The sequence below is a fragment of the Equus caballus genome, chromosome 27 (assembly GCF_041296265.1).
Source record: "Equus caballus isolate H_3958 breed thoroughbred chromosome 27, TB-T2T, whole genome shotgun sequence".
In the NCBI taxonomy this organism is placed as follows: Eukaryota; Metazoa; Chordata; class Mammalia; order Perissodactyla; family Equidae; genus Equus; species Equus caballus.
This window is the reverse complement of record NC_091710.1, coordinates 35,272,790-35,288,407: the sequence shown is the minus strand read 5'-3', so window position 1 is coordinate 35,288,407 and position 15,618 is coordinate 35,272,790. Positions and strand designations below refer to the sequence as shown.

The 15,618-nt window shown below is 33.0% G+C and overlaps 1 protein-coding gene across 1 annotated transcript in view; it reads left to right on the top strand.

Annotated features, from left to right (window-relative positions):
* SGCZ (sarcoglycan zeta) overlaps positions 1–15,618 on the top strand; it is a 1,066,277-nt gene that overhangs the window by 925,004 nt on the left and 125,655 nt on the right. The gene's annotated exons all lie outside the window — the stretch shown is intronic.

The window sequence follows — 15,618 nt, the reverse complement described above, 5'->3', positions numbered from 1 at the left end:
CTAAAATTACCTATTTCCATGATAAGAGCGTGATGGATACACATGCATAAGAAAAGAGGTTAGATATGATTTCAAAACATAAAATTCAGGGGGAGGGGAGTAAAAATCTAGAGCTTTTATCAAGATGTCAAACTAAGCAAACCATCAACTTAATATAGATTGCTATATACATAGGTTATTATATATGAATCTCATGGTAATCACAAACCAGACACCTATAATAAATACACAAAAAATTAAGGAAAAGGAACCCAAACATAATACTAAAGAAAGCTATCAAACCACCAAGGAAGAGAGCAAAAGAAGGAAAAGGTACAGAGAAGAACTACTAAAACATCCAGAAAAAAAGTAACAGAATAGAAATAAGTACATTCTTATCAATAGCTACTTTAAATGTCAATGGACTAAATGCTCCAATCAAAATGTATAGGGTGCGGATTGGATAATAAAACAAGACCCATATATATGTTGCATACAAGAGACTCTCTTCAGAACTAACTACGTTCATAAATTTAAAGTAAAGGGATGGAAAAAGATACTCCATGAAAATGGTGATGAAAAGAAAGCGGAGCTAGCAATACTTATATCAGACAAAGTAGGCTTTGAAACAAAAACTGTAAAAAGAGACAAAGAAGAGCACTACACAATGATAAAGGGAACAATCCAACAAGAGGTTATAACACTTGTAAATATCTATGCACCCAATAGGAGCACCTAAATATATAAAACATTCATGAACAGACATAAAAGGAGTAATAGACAGTAATACAATAATAGTAAGAGACTTTAATACTCCACTTACACCAATGGATAGACCATACAAATAGAAGATCAATAAGGAAACATTGGCCTTAAATGACACATTAGGCCACTTGGACTTAGTAGATACATACAGAACATTCCATCCAAAAACTGCAGAATACACATTCTTTTCAAAAGCACATAGAAAGTCCTCCAGGATTGATCACATATTAGGCCACAAAACAAGTCTCAATAAATTGGAGAAGACTGAAATAACACCAAGCATCTTTTCTGACCACAGTGGTATGAAACTAGAAATAAACTATAGGAAAAAAAAATTGGAAAAGCCACAAATATGTGGAAATTAAACAAAATGCTACTGAACAATGACTGGGTCAATGAAGAAATCAAAGGAGAAATCAAAATATACCTGGAGACAAATAAAAATGAAAATACGATATGTTAAAATCCATGGGATACAGCAAAAGCTGTTCTAAGAGGGAAGTTTATAGCAACATAGGTCTACTTCAACAAACAAGAAAAATCCCGAATAAACAATCTACCACTACACCTCCTGGAACTGGATAAAAAAGAACAAACAAAGCCCAAAATCAGCAGAAGGAAGGAAATAATAAAAATCAGAGCAGAAATAACTGAAATAGAGACTTAAAAAAACAACAGAAAAAATCAATGAAAATAAGAGCTGGTTCTTTGAACAGAAAAAAAAATTGACAAGCCTTTAGCTAGACTTACACAGAAAAAAAGAAAGAAGTCTCAAATAAATACAATCAGAAATGAAAGAGGAGAAATTACAATGGGCATCTCAGAAACACAAAAGATGATAAGAGAATACTACAAAAAGCTGTAAGTCAGCAAATTGGATAATCTAGAAGAAATGGATACATTCTTAGAATTATACCACCTTTCAAAACTGAATCAAGAAGAAATAAAGAATTTGAATAGAGCAATCGCCAGTAAAGATATCCAAACAGTAATCAAAACCTCCCAAAAAAGTAAAAGTCTTGGACCTGATGGCTTCCCTGGTGAATTCTACCAAACATTCAAAGACTTTATACCTATCCTTTTCAAACCCCTTCAAAAAACTGAAGAGGTGAGGAAGCTTCCTAACTCATTCTATGAAGCCAACATTATCCTGATACCAAAACCAGACAAGGACAACACAAAGAAAATTACAAGCCAATGTCAGTGATAAACATCGGTGCAAAAATCCTCACCAAAATGCTAGCAAATCGAACACAACGTTACATTAAAAATATTGTACAACGTGATCAAGTGGGATTTATTCCAGGGATACAGGGATGGTTCAATATCTGCAAATCAATCAAGGCACACTTCAGTAATAAAATGAATAAAAATCACATGATGTTCTCAATAGATACAGAGAAAGCACTTGAAAAGATGCGGCATCCATTTATAAGAACCCTGAATAAAATAGGTATAGAAGGAATGAACCTCAATATTATAAAGTCCATATGTGACAAACTCACAGCTAATATCATTCTCAGTGAGAAAGATTGAAAGCTATCCCTCTAAGACCAGAAACCAGACAAGGATGCCCACTTTCACCACTCCTATGTAACATAGGATTGGAAGTCCTAGCCAGAGCAATCTGGCAAGAAACAGAAATAAACAGGATCTAAACTGGAAAGGAAGAAGTGAAGCAGTCACTATTTGCAGATGCCGTGATTTTATATATAGAAAACCCTAAACAACCTGCCAAAAAACTTATAGAAATAATAACTGAATATACTAAAGTTGCAGGATACAAAATCAACATCCAAAAATCAGTTGTGTTTCTATACAGTTACAATTAGCAGGAAGAGAAATTAAGAATACAATCCCAATTACATTTGCAATAAAAAGAATAAAATATCTAGGAATAAACTTAACCAAAGAGCTGAAAGACCTGTACACTGAAAACTACAAAACATTACTGAAAGAAATTTAAGACACAAAAATGGAAAGACATTCTGTGCTCTTTGATTGGAAGAATTAACATAGTTACAACGTCCATACTCCCTAAAGAAATATACAGATTCAATGCAATCCTTATCAAGGTTCCAATGACATTTTTCACAGAAATAGAACACAGAATCCTAAAATTTGTATGAAACAACAAAAAGACCCTCGATAGACAAAGGAATCCTGAGAAAAAAGAACAAACGTGGTGCTATCACAACCCCTGACTTCACAATATGCTACAAAGCTATAGTAACCAAAATAGCATGGTACTGGCACTAAAAAAGACACACAGACCAATGGAACAGAATCGAGAGCCCAGAAATAAACCTACACATCTGTGGACAGCTAATTTTTGGCAAGGGAGCCAAGAACATACAATGGAGAAAGGAAAGTCTTTCAGTAAATGGTGCTGGGAAAACTGGACAGCCACATGCAAAAGAATGAAAGTAGACTATTATCTTACCCCATACACAAAACTAACTCAAAATGTATTAAAGACTTGAATGTAAGACCTGAAACCCAGAAAGTTCTAGAAGAAAACATAGGCAGTATAATCTTCAACACTGGTCTCAGCGGCATATTTTCAAGTACCATGTCTGACCAGCTAAGGGAAACAACAGAAAAAATAAACAAATGGGACCACATCAAACTAAAAAACTTCTGCAAGGCAAAGGAAACCATCAAAAAAATGAAAATTCAACCTAACAATTGGGAGAAGATATTGTGAAACCATATATCTGATAAGAGGTTAACATCCAAAATATATAAAGAACTCATACATCTCAATACCAATAAAAACTAACAACCAAGTTAAAAAACGGGCAAAAGATCTGAACAGGCATTTCTCCAAAGAAGATATACAGATGGCCAACAGGCACATGAAAGGATGTTAAACATCACTAATTACCACGGAAATTCAAATCAAAACTACAATGAGATATCGCATCACACCTGTCAGAATGGGTATAATTAACAAGACAGGAAATAAGAAGTGTTGAAGAGGATGCGGAGAGAAGGGCACTCTAATACAGTGCTGGTGGGAATGTAAACTGGTACAGCCACTATGGAAAACAGTGTGGAGATTCCTCAAAAAATCAGGAATAGAACTACTTTATGATCCAGCTATTCCACTGCTGGGTATTTATCCAGAGAAGATGAAAGCATGAATGTGTGAAGATATATGCACCTCTACGTTAATTGCAGCATTATTCACAATAGCCAAGACTTGCAGGCAAACTAGGTGCCCATCAAGGGGTGAATGGATAAAAAAGATGTGGTATATATACAAAATGGTATACTACTCAGCCATAAAAAGGGAGTAAATCTGTCCATTTGTGACAACATGGATGGACCTGAGGATATTGTGCTAAGCAAAATAAGTCAGAGGGGGAAAGTCAAATACCATATGATCTCATTCATAAAAAGAAGATAAAATTAACAACAAACAAACTCATAGAGACAGAGATTGGATGGGTGCTTACTAGAGGGGCAAGGGGGAGGGAGAAGGGTGAAAGGGGTAATTAGGCACATGTGTGTGGTGATGGATTGTAATTTGTCTTTGGGTGGTGAACATGATGTAGTCTACACAGAAATCAAAATATAATGATGTACACCCACAATTTATATAATGTTATAAACCAATGTAACCACAGTAAAAGAAAAAAATGAAGACAGACTAATTACATTAAAAAAATTGGATATCCGCATGCAAACGAATGAAATTGGACCCCTCTCTACACAATACACAAAAGTCAACTCAAAAAGGATTAGAGACTTGAAAATAGGACCTAAAACTCTAAAACTGCTAGAAGAAAACATACGGGATAAGTTCCTTAATATTGATCTTGGCAAAGAGTTTTTTGATTTGACATCAAAAGCAAAGGCAACAAAAGCAAAAATAAACAAGTGGGACTGCACCAAACTAAAGAGTGTCTGCACAGCAAAGGAAACTCTCCACAAATTGAGAAGTCAAACTATCGAATAGGAGAAAATATTTGCAAATCACATATCCAATAAGGAATTAATAGCCAAAATATATGAGGAACTCATACAACTTAATAGAAAATAACAAATGACCCAGTTAAAAAATGGGCAAAGGACCTCAAAAGGAATTTTTCCAGAAAAGACATACAAATCTCCAACAAGTACATGAAAAGATGCACATCATTAATCATCAGGGAAAATGCAAATCAAAACCACAATGATAGATCACCTTATATCTGTTAGAGTGGCCATGATCAAAAACACGTGTTGGTGAAGATGTAGAGAAAAGAGAATCCTTGTACACTGTTGGTGGTACATGTGGGAATGTAAATTGGTGAAGCCACAATGAAAACAGTATGAATGTTCCTCAAGAAATTATAAATAGAACTACCATATGATCAAGCAATCCTACTTCTGGGTATATATGCAAAGAAAATGAAATCACTAGCTCAAAGAGAGATTTGCACCTGCATTTTTATTGCATCATTATTCACAACAGCCAAAATATGGAAACAACCTAAGTGTCCATCAACAGATGCATGAATAAAAAATATATGGTATATATGTATATATATACATACATACACATACAATGGAATAGTGTTCAACTTTATAAAATAAAAAAAGTAGTATTCAGCAACAGAGAGTATCCTGGGGCTTGCCAGGGGCTGGGGGAGGGTGTGGCAAATGAGGAGAGGATGATAAACAGGTATGAACTTCCAGTTATAAGATGCGTAAGTTCTGAGGATCTAATATATAGAATGGTGACTATAGCTGAAATCCTCTTCTGTATAATTGAAATTTGCTAAGAGAGTAGACGTTACGCATTCTCAACAACCAAGAAAATGCAACTATGTGAGGCGAAGGATGTGCTAATTTACCTTTCTGTAAGAATCTTTTCACAATGTGTACGTATATCAAATCATCATGTTGTATACTTTCAATATGTTGTTTTATTTGTCAATTATACTTTAATAAAGCTGGGAAAAAAGAGATGATTTTGCACATTCACTCCAACTCCAATCTCAATGGTGTCATTTTGGTAGCTGGAAAACAGCCAAGGTAGGAATATTTACAACACAGAAATCACTAACTGCTGCAAATCCAGGCTTTCATTCCTGGAAACCCGGTTTTTAAACCTTTACCAGAACACAGATGATTATGCAGGACAGTTGGGCAAATTGGGACTGTCTCAGGCAAATTGGCATATGGTCACCCTACTTGAAATGGAATTTATATAACTCAGCTGTCAAAACTTCATTTAAGGCATTGGTGAGTGATTTGAAACAGGCAAAACATGAAAAGTTCTCCAGTGGCCCATGGGAATTACATCAACATTATACTTAAGAAAAATGAAAATGGAAAAATTTAACTTTGGCTTCACAATGTCAAATTTACAAAGAAGAGAGGCAAAGCTGAGATGGATGCTTGTAGCAGCAATTGTTCAGTTGTTTCTAGATGGTAAAAATGCTTTAAAGCATATATGAATCAGGATCATCACTTGGACAACTTAGGTTCTAGAAGGGAAAAAGGAGTGAAAAAGGAGTTGGGGTGCTTGAAAGAGCAAGCCAGGCTATCTAAACCCAGATAAGCAGGCTGATCTGTCTGTTTTATCCTCAGCAGAAAACTGAGCGGATTCACAGTCTATAGACTGGACACATACATAGGAAGTTAGAGGAAAAGTTGTGATGTAAAAAGGACATGAGTCTCAATTGTGCTCCAATACTTAAGTCAAAACTGTGATTCCAGGCTCCATCTCTGTGCAGTAGCATTTCTAAATATTCCGTGTTGGTGAAATGAAGCATCTTGTTCAGAGATTATTTTTTCTGGCCTTACTGGATATGAAATTATCTTCTTGTCTTCATGGAGAGAACTTTATTACCATATATTAAAGTTCAATTTGACCACTTCATATCAACCAATCTATAACAAATGAAATTAATCTCATTTAAAAGTTTTCAAACTGGAGTACAGATAATCCCTGGGATATGTGAAGAATTTCTAAAGGGGCTGATTCACAAATTATTTTAAGATTTTTCAATTATTAGATAGTCCACTCATATATGATTTCTCATGAAACTACCTTATAAAGCTTACATTCACAGTAGCCTTTTTTCCACTTTACCAAAGTAAGGCACGGTCCTCACACAACCAGTCATAACAGACACAATGCCCAGGAGTGTTAAAACCCCTCAAACAGTAAGCAAAAGGATAATTTGACATACTGCTTTAGGAGTACATTTTTATTTGGCTAATCAAGACACCTTAAACCCATTTGGCTTCCTGTCTTTTCTTTCGTTACTCTTATTTCTGTTTAGCCTGAAGCTTGGTGCCTGTTGGGATGTTTCAGATTCAGAAAAATGGAAGCAATAGAGGTTAGCTTTACAATATAACCGGAATATTTCTCAGGACTATCATATTTCTCAAAATACATTGGAAAAATCCACACGTAAAAATTTTGCATGATATCTTTTAATTTAGTTTTTATTTCAATAGAAAATTAGACTTTTATGAAATGTCATCAAATATTTATTCATCTGTATCCAGTCCTCATTTTATTTTACATTATAAAATGTTCACTATATTTCTTTTCCTATTAACGAAGACATTAAAATATAATTAAATGTTGAAATGTCAATTAAATATGAGAGAGTACATTCTTTCTCAAAATTATTTAACAATATAGCCAAGTAAAAATGTTTGAAGATTGCTGACCTGCTCAAACCTCTGCTGACTCCAGGGTAATGACCCCAGTCAGATGACCTCCTATTTCTTTGACCTCGTCTGTACACTCACTGGGGATGACCAAGTTCGCAGCATCACATGATAGCCCTCCAGGATTTTTGACTTAAAGTGCTGTCTATAGTCATCAGAAGTTTCTGTGTCAAAGAGATCAATGAGCCAAAGGCAATTCAGGTCATGGAGATAATCTGAAAGTTGAAAATGGAATCACCTTGTGAACTACGGAAATATGCAGTAGCTCATAACTGTTTTATGAGGCCTGCATGTATTTCTAATGGGCTGACTAGTTTAGAAATAATCAAAAATAATATGAAGACAAGTAACCCAATACAATTCTGTTTCTGGAAATTTATGCTAAAGAAATGGAGATTTGCACAATGGTTATAGTATAAGAATATTTGTACCAGAGTTACTTCTAATAGCGAAAAGTAGAAACCCTTTAATATCAACAACAGTAGAATTATTGAATAAAATTAGCAGACTGATAAAATATAGTTGACCTATTAAAATCATATTCTCAAATAATAACTGAAGTATAAAAGTGTTACAATATAATGCTATGGTAAACCTTAAATTGATTTCTAATGGAGATCAGTGCTATCTTTATGAAATCACAAAATCTGTGACAGTATATTCATGAAATGCTCAGGATTGTGTTTAATGGTATAGTGTTGGATTATGTAATCATTATTTTTAACACCCTTTTCTATTTTACCCTTTTCTTTTTATGTTTTCTATTTACCGTGTATAAGTTATGCAAACCTGTAATTATACTTAAGATATATACTTAATAATTTGAAATAAATAGATATAGTTAAGTTAATTATGCACATTGTGCCCATTAGGTTATAATCAAATATTGCATTCTAATAGATTATTTAATATACTTCAAGCATTCACATGAGGATGTTTAATATTCAAGACTATTTAATTACATAACTACTGTTTAATGAATGAGAAATTCAAAAGTAACAAATGCAAGTGTGTATGCAGTATTAATTTAATAATCTTTATTCTTACAACTTCCTCATATTCCAAAAACATATATATACCACCATAAAGAAAAATGTGTTTATTTTTGTTGAAGCCAATGATACAATTTACACGTTTTAAAAATATGGGATAACCAACACTTGTTAAAATACTATCCCTAACTTTGATTCTTAGGCCAAAAATGCTTCATGAAAGATCATCTACAAGTTTTTAGTGAATGCACAGCATTCTACTGAATTACAGCAAATATGACAAGTATTAACTATTTGAAAGCTAGCCATATCTTACTTGAAATCTGGAAAGTCACATACAAAAATGATATATATCAAAGTTAAGACAGTACAGAAATATATGTATGTAATATCCATATGTATTGTCTACAGCAATCCCAGCATTGTACTTTTATTTTTTCCATTTTTGTCATTGTATTTTATAGCTAAAAAATTTCAAAAGATCATTGTAGATATTACCATTGGAACTTTAGTAAATCTGCCAAATATGAGCAATAAATATAATTTTCAAAAACTTTCAAGTAAAAGAACCTAAGCTATGACTTTTTTATGTAACTGTATTGTTGCATGTTAATTTTTTTAAACGCTAAAGTTGACCAATTTTTGAATAGACTAAATTTGATTTTCCTACTGACAGGTGTAAGAAAAAAAAGGAGGAAGAAAAAAACTATACTTTTGAGCAGAGAAGATGATGTAAATACGAAATGAATATGTAAATAAAAGCTATGAGAGACTCTTAACTGTGTGCCACAATTAAAATGGAAACATTTTAGATCAGTGAACCCAACCTCCTCTCTCTACAGAGAGGTAAAGTGAGGAAGAAAGGTTTTGATAAATGTGCCCTCTTTACAATCCCACTGCTCCTCATCAATCATCACAGGCTACTTGAAGCAGCAGGAGTAAACAGTGACAACAAAAAGTTTGTCATAGGCAAGAATATTGAAGAAATTAACTGTATTATGCATAACGCCATCATGAGACTAGATGATACCGATAACAGATGAGCTCTAAGCAATAAACAGTGAAAATGGCTTATATAGCTTAAACTCTCCCATCACATCATCTATTTCCGGTTCAGCATTTACCTCTCCTATTAAAATTTCACAACAAATTTGCTCCAACAATACACCATAGTAGCACTATTAGACAGATTGGGTGAATAAAATTTAAATAATACCGCTCATGCTTCAATGCTCTTTTCCCATGGGGTGATTGCTCATTGATCTTATATTCATTTTGAGGTCTTCTATCATCTTTAGACATGTAATACATGCTCAGCACTGGGATTGTCACTTAATGAACACATGCACTCAACTATGCATATTGTCAAGGATGTTCCTTAAATCCATAATGTAGTAAAAAATATCAAATTTACCTGGAAACTTGGAAAAAGTAAAGGGGGCAATATCTAACACACTTGTTAAATTCCAAATCAAGTAAGAAGACAAAACTATTATAAGACAAAGCAGAACACAGTTAAACATAAAATACTCCATTAGCCCTTAAACTTTGAGAATTCACTTAAATTCCTTTTTTTTTCTAGGCCCTTCACTCAACTCATTTAGATAGTGAAAGAAGCTCAGTTTAGGTCTTCCTATTCTAATTGTCAAGCAACAGCTCCCCTACTGCACTTTGTATGGCAATGTAACATAGATCTCAGTGCTCTCCTCATGATGACTGATCTATGCCACAACTGTTTCTGAGGCTTCTTCATAATTCATTTCATTTTTATCTCCTCTACTCAGACATCATGGGTTTTGTTCTCTGATACTTTGACCATAGACAACTGGAAGCTTTTCGGTGACACATTATCTTGCTAGGAAAAGATCCAAGCTCCTTAGAATGACTCATCAGGGCTCCCATGATTTCCACACTCTTTACTACACTTTCATGTCACAATCTTATCTACAATACATTGTATGGAGCCAAATTTATTCCAGTTCCTCATTTTGTTCTTTTCCTTCTGTCTTTGCTTCATGTCTTCCTACTACCGGAAAAGTCCTTCATTTTTCTTGGGTCCTTTCCTTCTCCTGCCTAATTCTTACACATTATTCAACATTCAGTGCAAACATCATGTCTTGAAGAAAACTTTCCCTAACTACATCTGTGTGTATTAGATGAGTCACTTCAGTGCTTCTGTAAAACATATATCACCATATTTTTCCACTCTATTGCATTAATGTCTTACCCACAAAAATATAAGACCCTAACAGACAGCAACCATGCCCATTATTTTTGTACTGCTATAGTCTTTGCCTCATAGTAATAGATCATTACATTTTGGTTCAATTTACGTGAACTAGTAGTATGCCAGACTTTGGTATTTTCCTTAGCATTTCTCAAGAAGAATTGTAGGACCAAGAAGAAGTAGATATTACTAGCATTGGTTAGAAAATACATAGGACTGTTTAGTATTTGGATTTCAGCCACTTCTAAAAAAGAACTAATAATTTAATCCTCTTTAGGAAAGTAAATGTGGTAGGTACTTGAATTCTATCAACTAAATGTTGACTGTTATGAGTTCTATAAATATGGTATAAATCCAAAATGACTTTCAAAGTGTCAGAATTGAAGATGTCAGAAATGCCAGTGAAGTGAGCTTGGCTTTCATGGTTGTGCTAGGTATTCAAGGTTGGTATCCAAAAAGAGTCAGATTAGGTACCACACCATGAGACCAGGGTTTAGATAGACATACAGGGGTCCAGCTTAACTCCAGTAGACTCTTGCTGGCCTGTGGATCCCTTCCCAGTTATACTGACAGAAGTCTTAAAGGTGCAACCTAGAATCAGACTCTTTAATACAGGTTAAATACAAAAAAAAATGACAGTTTTGATGATTTTGCATAAGAAAGAAATGATTGGGCTTATCATAAATTCTTAGTGCATCAAAGTTGACATAAAAAAATCCTTTTCTTGTCTTGGAGACATTGTCAGAGATAGGACATAGAATTTTCAAAATACAAATCTTCACAATGTTAATCTTAATGATTTTTAAATCTTTTCACAGATTTAAAATATCGTACCATATCCATCTGTATTCTTCTCTCATGAACTCTATGCTTTTATTTACTTTCTACAACTGGCTTAAGGAAAGTTTCAAAATGTTATTTTTCACTCTGTAGTGTTTAGAGATTCCCCTACTTCCATTAAACACAAAACCATGAAAACAAAACTAAAACAAAAAATATTTATGTTTTAAAGTGAAGAGATTCCAAGAGGAATCTATCTTCTTATTCTTCAGAAAATACTTCAATTTAAAATCTAAGAAAAAAAATTCATGTAAAAACACAAACGCCGTTAAGTGTTAGGGTGAGGAATTGATAAAGAATTTCTCAACTGTGATTTTGTTTATTTATCTCTTTTGACACAGTGAGTACATAAGGGTGTAAGACTGGGCTTCAGACATTTTACATTTTTTGATTTAGAAAGCTGTGTGTGTGAGTGTTGTCTGAATTATCATTTGAAACTTCTTTTGATTAGATTTTGCAGCATTTTTTAAATTCTAGGTTTTATTATTAAAAGATAATGTTAAGTGGTATTAAATGATATTGATGTTAAGTGATATATGTATTATTTATTCAAGGATCTTGATGCTTTAAAATTTGAACACCATGAAAAGGCAAAAGAGCAAATATAAGAAATTATTTTAACCAATGTAAAAAGATAATATATATATCTTTTTTTGAAATTGAATATAGAAGTTAGAGGAAATGAATTCTTTAAAGAGGATAGTTTGATGGGACTGGATAGTTCTATTTAATAATCCCTATGCTTTCCAATACTATAGCTAGCAGCCAAATGTGGATATTAGATTTTAAATTAATTAACATTAAATAAAATTTAAAAGTAATTCCTCATTTTAAGTGCTAAATAGTTCCCTGTGGCTGATAGATACTAAACTGGATATTACAAACCATTCTCATTACAACAGAAGTTTTTATTGCTGATTAGATGTTGCAAGGCAACTAAAATAATTGTGAAGCAGAAAACAGTTTACCTATGAAACCATATGTCCTCTTCATAACACTTCAGCTTATCTATAAGATTCTCATTTTTCAGCCTATTACTCTATTTTTTTTTTATCGCTAGTGATTTTATCTGGAGAATTGAGGTTCAATTAATACAAGGTCAATTTAATGGTATTTAGTGCAGGCTTTTACTATTGACAACCATGTGATCATCCAAGAAGCAACACAGTCACAGATTGAATTCTGTCAAAAACTATATCCTATCATTTCTATCTGTGCCTCTTTCATCACACTTAAATTGATTAGGGAGGAGTGGGTCACAATTAACTTACTCCTTTATCTTTCAATGTGTTTGACAATGCCAAATCATTTAGGAATATTTTCACCTTGAAATTTCAATGAATTGTTAACCCTACTTTTGCTTTCCTTCTGGGATTTAGATCCTCTGATAGTCTTAAAATATTCTTTGTATATCCTAAAGAGAGAGAGTCTGTACCCCCATGAAACAGAATAATTTATTGGACAATTTGTGAAGACCTTTACTCTATTCTAAAGTGAATATTCAACTTGGGAATGCTTTGATCGTTTTTTTTTCAGCTTTAAGTTGCTAGATTGGTAGTCTCAGCATTAAACTTTGGTCAATATATTCATAAGTAAATTTAAGAATAAATATAAAACATCTAGTTAGCTTAAATAGTTAGCTCACACTTGACATTGATCCAAATGAAAAGATTGGCTTTGCATTGTTCTTCTGAGGCTGATAAAATATTATGTTCTGTAAAACTTCTAAAGGTAGTAACTCATTGTAGACCTTCAATAATGTATAGCTATAGATATAGATATAGATATAGATACACGCATATGTAATCTATATGACCTCAACTTAAAAATAAATATTTATAGTAAAGTAGCCCTTTAACAACAAGAGCATAAACTATCAAAGTATCCATTTGCCTTAAAAATTACATTGAATCTGGTCATTTAGAGAGGGGTCTTTTTCTTTAAATATTGCACTAAGTATCATTCTATTAGTTTCAAGTACCAGCTCAGTTGTCTATGTATTGGAGAAAGGCAAGGGAATATAATTCTGCTTGGGCATAATATCTGATGGCTTAAGAATTTAGTGAAATTTCATATTGCATAAACGTGTTTTTGCTTTGTAAGGAATATAATTTTCCTTTTTCTTAAACATTTCTGTGGGGTTACTTCTATCCATGTTTCCTTTTTAATAACCCAGAATACAATTTATATATAGTATCATTAGAACATCCTATGACAAATTGAAAATTGCATTTGCATTGTGAAATGTAGTATTTCAAATCCATATACTGGAGGTTACATAAGGCAAAATGCCTTTTCATAGCATAAATGACTAAAGTACAGAAGGTGGAGTTTTAGCACACTCTGGAATCAAACACGAAGATGCAGCCAAGGATATGTCATGATGATGGTTAATCTGCTTATTGAACGTTTTGTAAGGTTAAAAACCTGCTCTCTGCCTTTGCATTAGCCTACGTGATTTGGAATGTCTGATGGTTTTTAGAAGTTAGGTGGCCAGCACGAAGAAGGCAAGGACGTGTTGCTGCAATAGTTTCTATCAACTGAACTATTTCTCATTCATTTCCATTATCCTGCACATAATTCTCACACGTGAAGATCATAAAAGTCTGTCTAAAATACCTTAAGATGTAGAAGCTGTAGATTAATGCCTGTTTGTCCCGCTTGCAGGTAAAGTAATCAGAAAAATATCACACTGAACCAGTGAAATTCGTACATTATTTTATATTGAATGCACTCTCTAAGAGCTCACCATCACAGCATTTAGATGCATTTTGAATGCTGTTTTTTAGTAGTTGATATAATCTCAGAAGTTATTTTTTTGGAGAGTAGTAAGTTTTCTGTTATATTTCTTTCCACTCTGTCTATTGACCTCCTGCCGTCTCAGCCTGTGAATCTACTGTTAACTTGTAACCTAACAGCTCGGCTCATTCAGAATGTCAAATGGATTTCTAAAGCTAGCCTAAGGTTCTGAACTATCATTTCAGTGCGATTTTGACTTTTTTTCTGATGCATAATCAGAGGTTTCACAGAAGATCAGTAACATATAGGGCATGTATAGAAGTTTTCAATGTATAGAGGACTAATTCACTGTTCTATATTTTTAATGAAATATTTCAGTCTAGTGATTACAGGTGCAACTCTGGTATCCAGGGAAACTCTGAACTGAAAGAAAAAAAAAGTCCTTCTCTTCCTCACAAGGACATGCTTACTTTTTAATTATTTCTGTTGTAATCTTCAAACGTTGAAAAAGTAATATTTTGCTTAATTTATCCCAAGATATGCAAATGATTAATATCCATATTCTCAGCTAGGTTGTAAGATAATCCTCCTAAAAATACAAAGCAATCTACAAATTAATGGTACTTTTTTTGAATAACACAACCTCACTACTTTGTTTGTTTTTTAGTTAAAAGCCTAGCTTCAACCAAAATGTCTGCAAGGCTCTTATCTCAACCAACTACCAAATTCCTCTACCATTTCATTGTTTCAAAGACACTGAAGTAACTTATCCTTTTATTGATCTTGAATTATTAGGTAGATATATCTTTTTCTATATCTATCTGTACTTATATCTAGACATTCAGCGTTGCCAGTATCAATTTGTCACAGCACGTATTATTCCATGTTAAATATATGTATATGCATATTAACATACTTTATACTATTATGCATTACTTTATTTTTCTATGTATATCTTACTCATTTCAGAAACTATAATGAAATTAATAAAAATGCACAAAAATGTAGCAAAATATAAACAAGAAAACCAAGAAAGGCAGAACTGGAAAAACAGAATAAAAGTAGAACAAGATCGGAAAAAAATGAAACCTATCCTTGTACAGGTTTTATCCTTCAGCTTCAATTTTGACTTCAAGAATAAAAGGGAAAAGAAACATAGTTACATAATTTTAGTTCCTAAAGTAAAGGAAAACAACCAGTGAATTAAAAGAAACAAAGCTCTTCTTGGCATATATTGCCAAAGAAATTTGTTATGTAGACTATCATAAGGAGATAATGGAATAAAATAGTAGATAATGTTGTGAAAATAGCTTTAAAGTAAAAATAGAAACATATTTAATATGGTTTTATATTGTATCATCCATAAAAATTACGAGAACTGTTTTAAAGAGGAGTTAA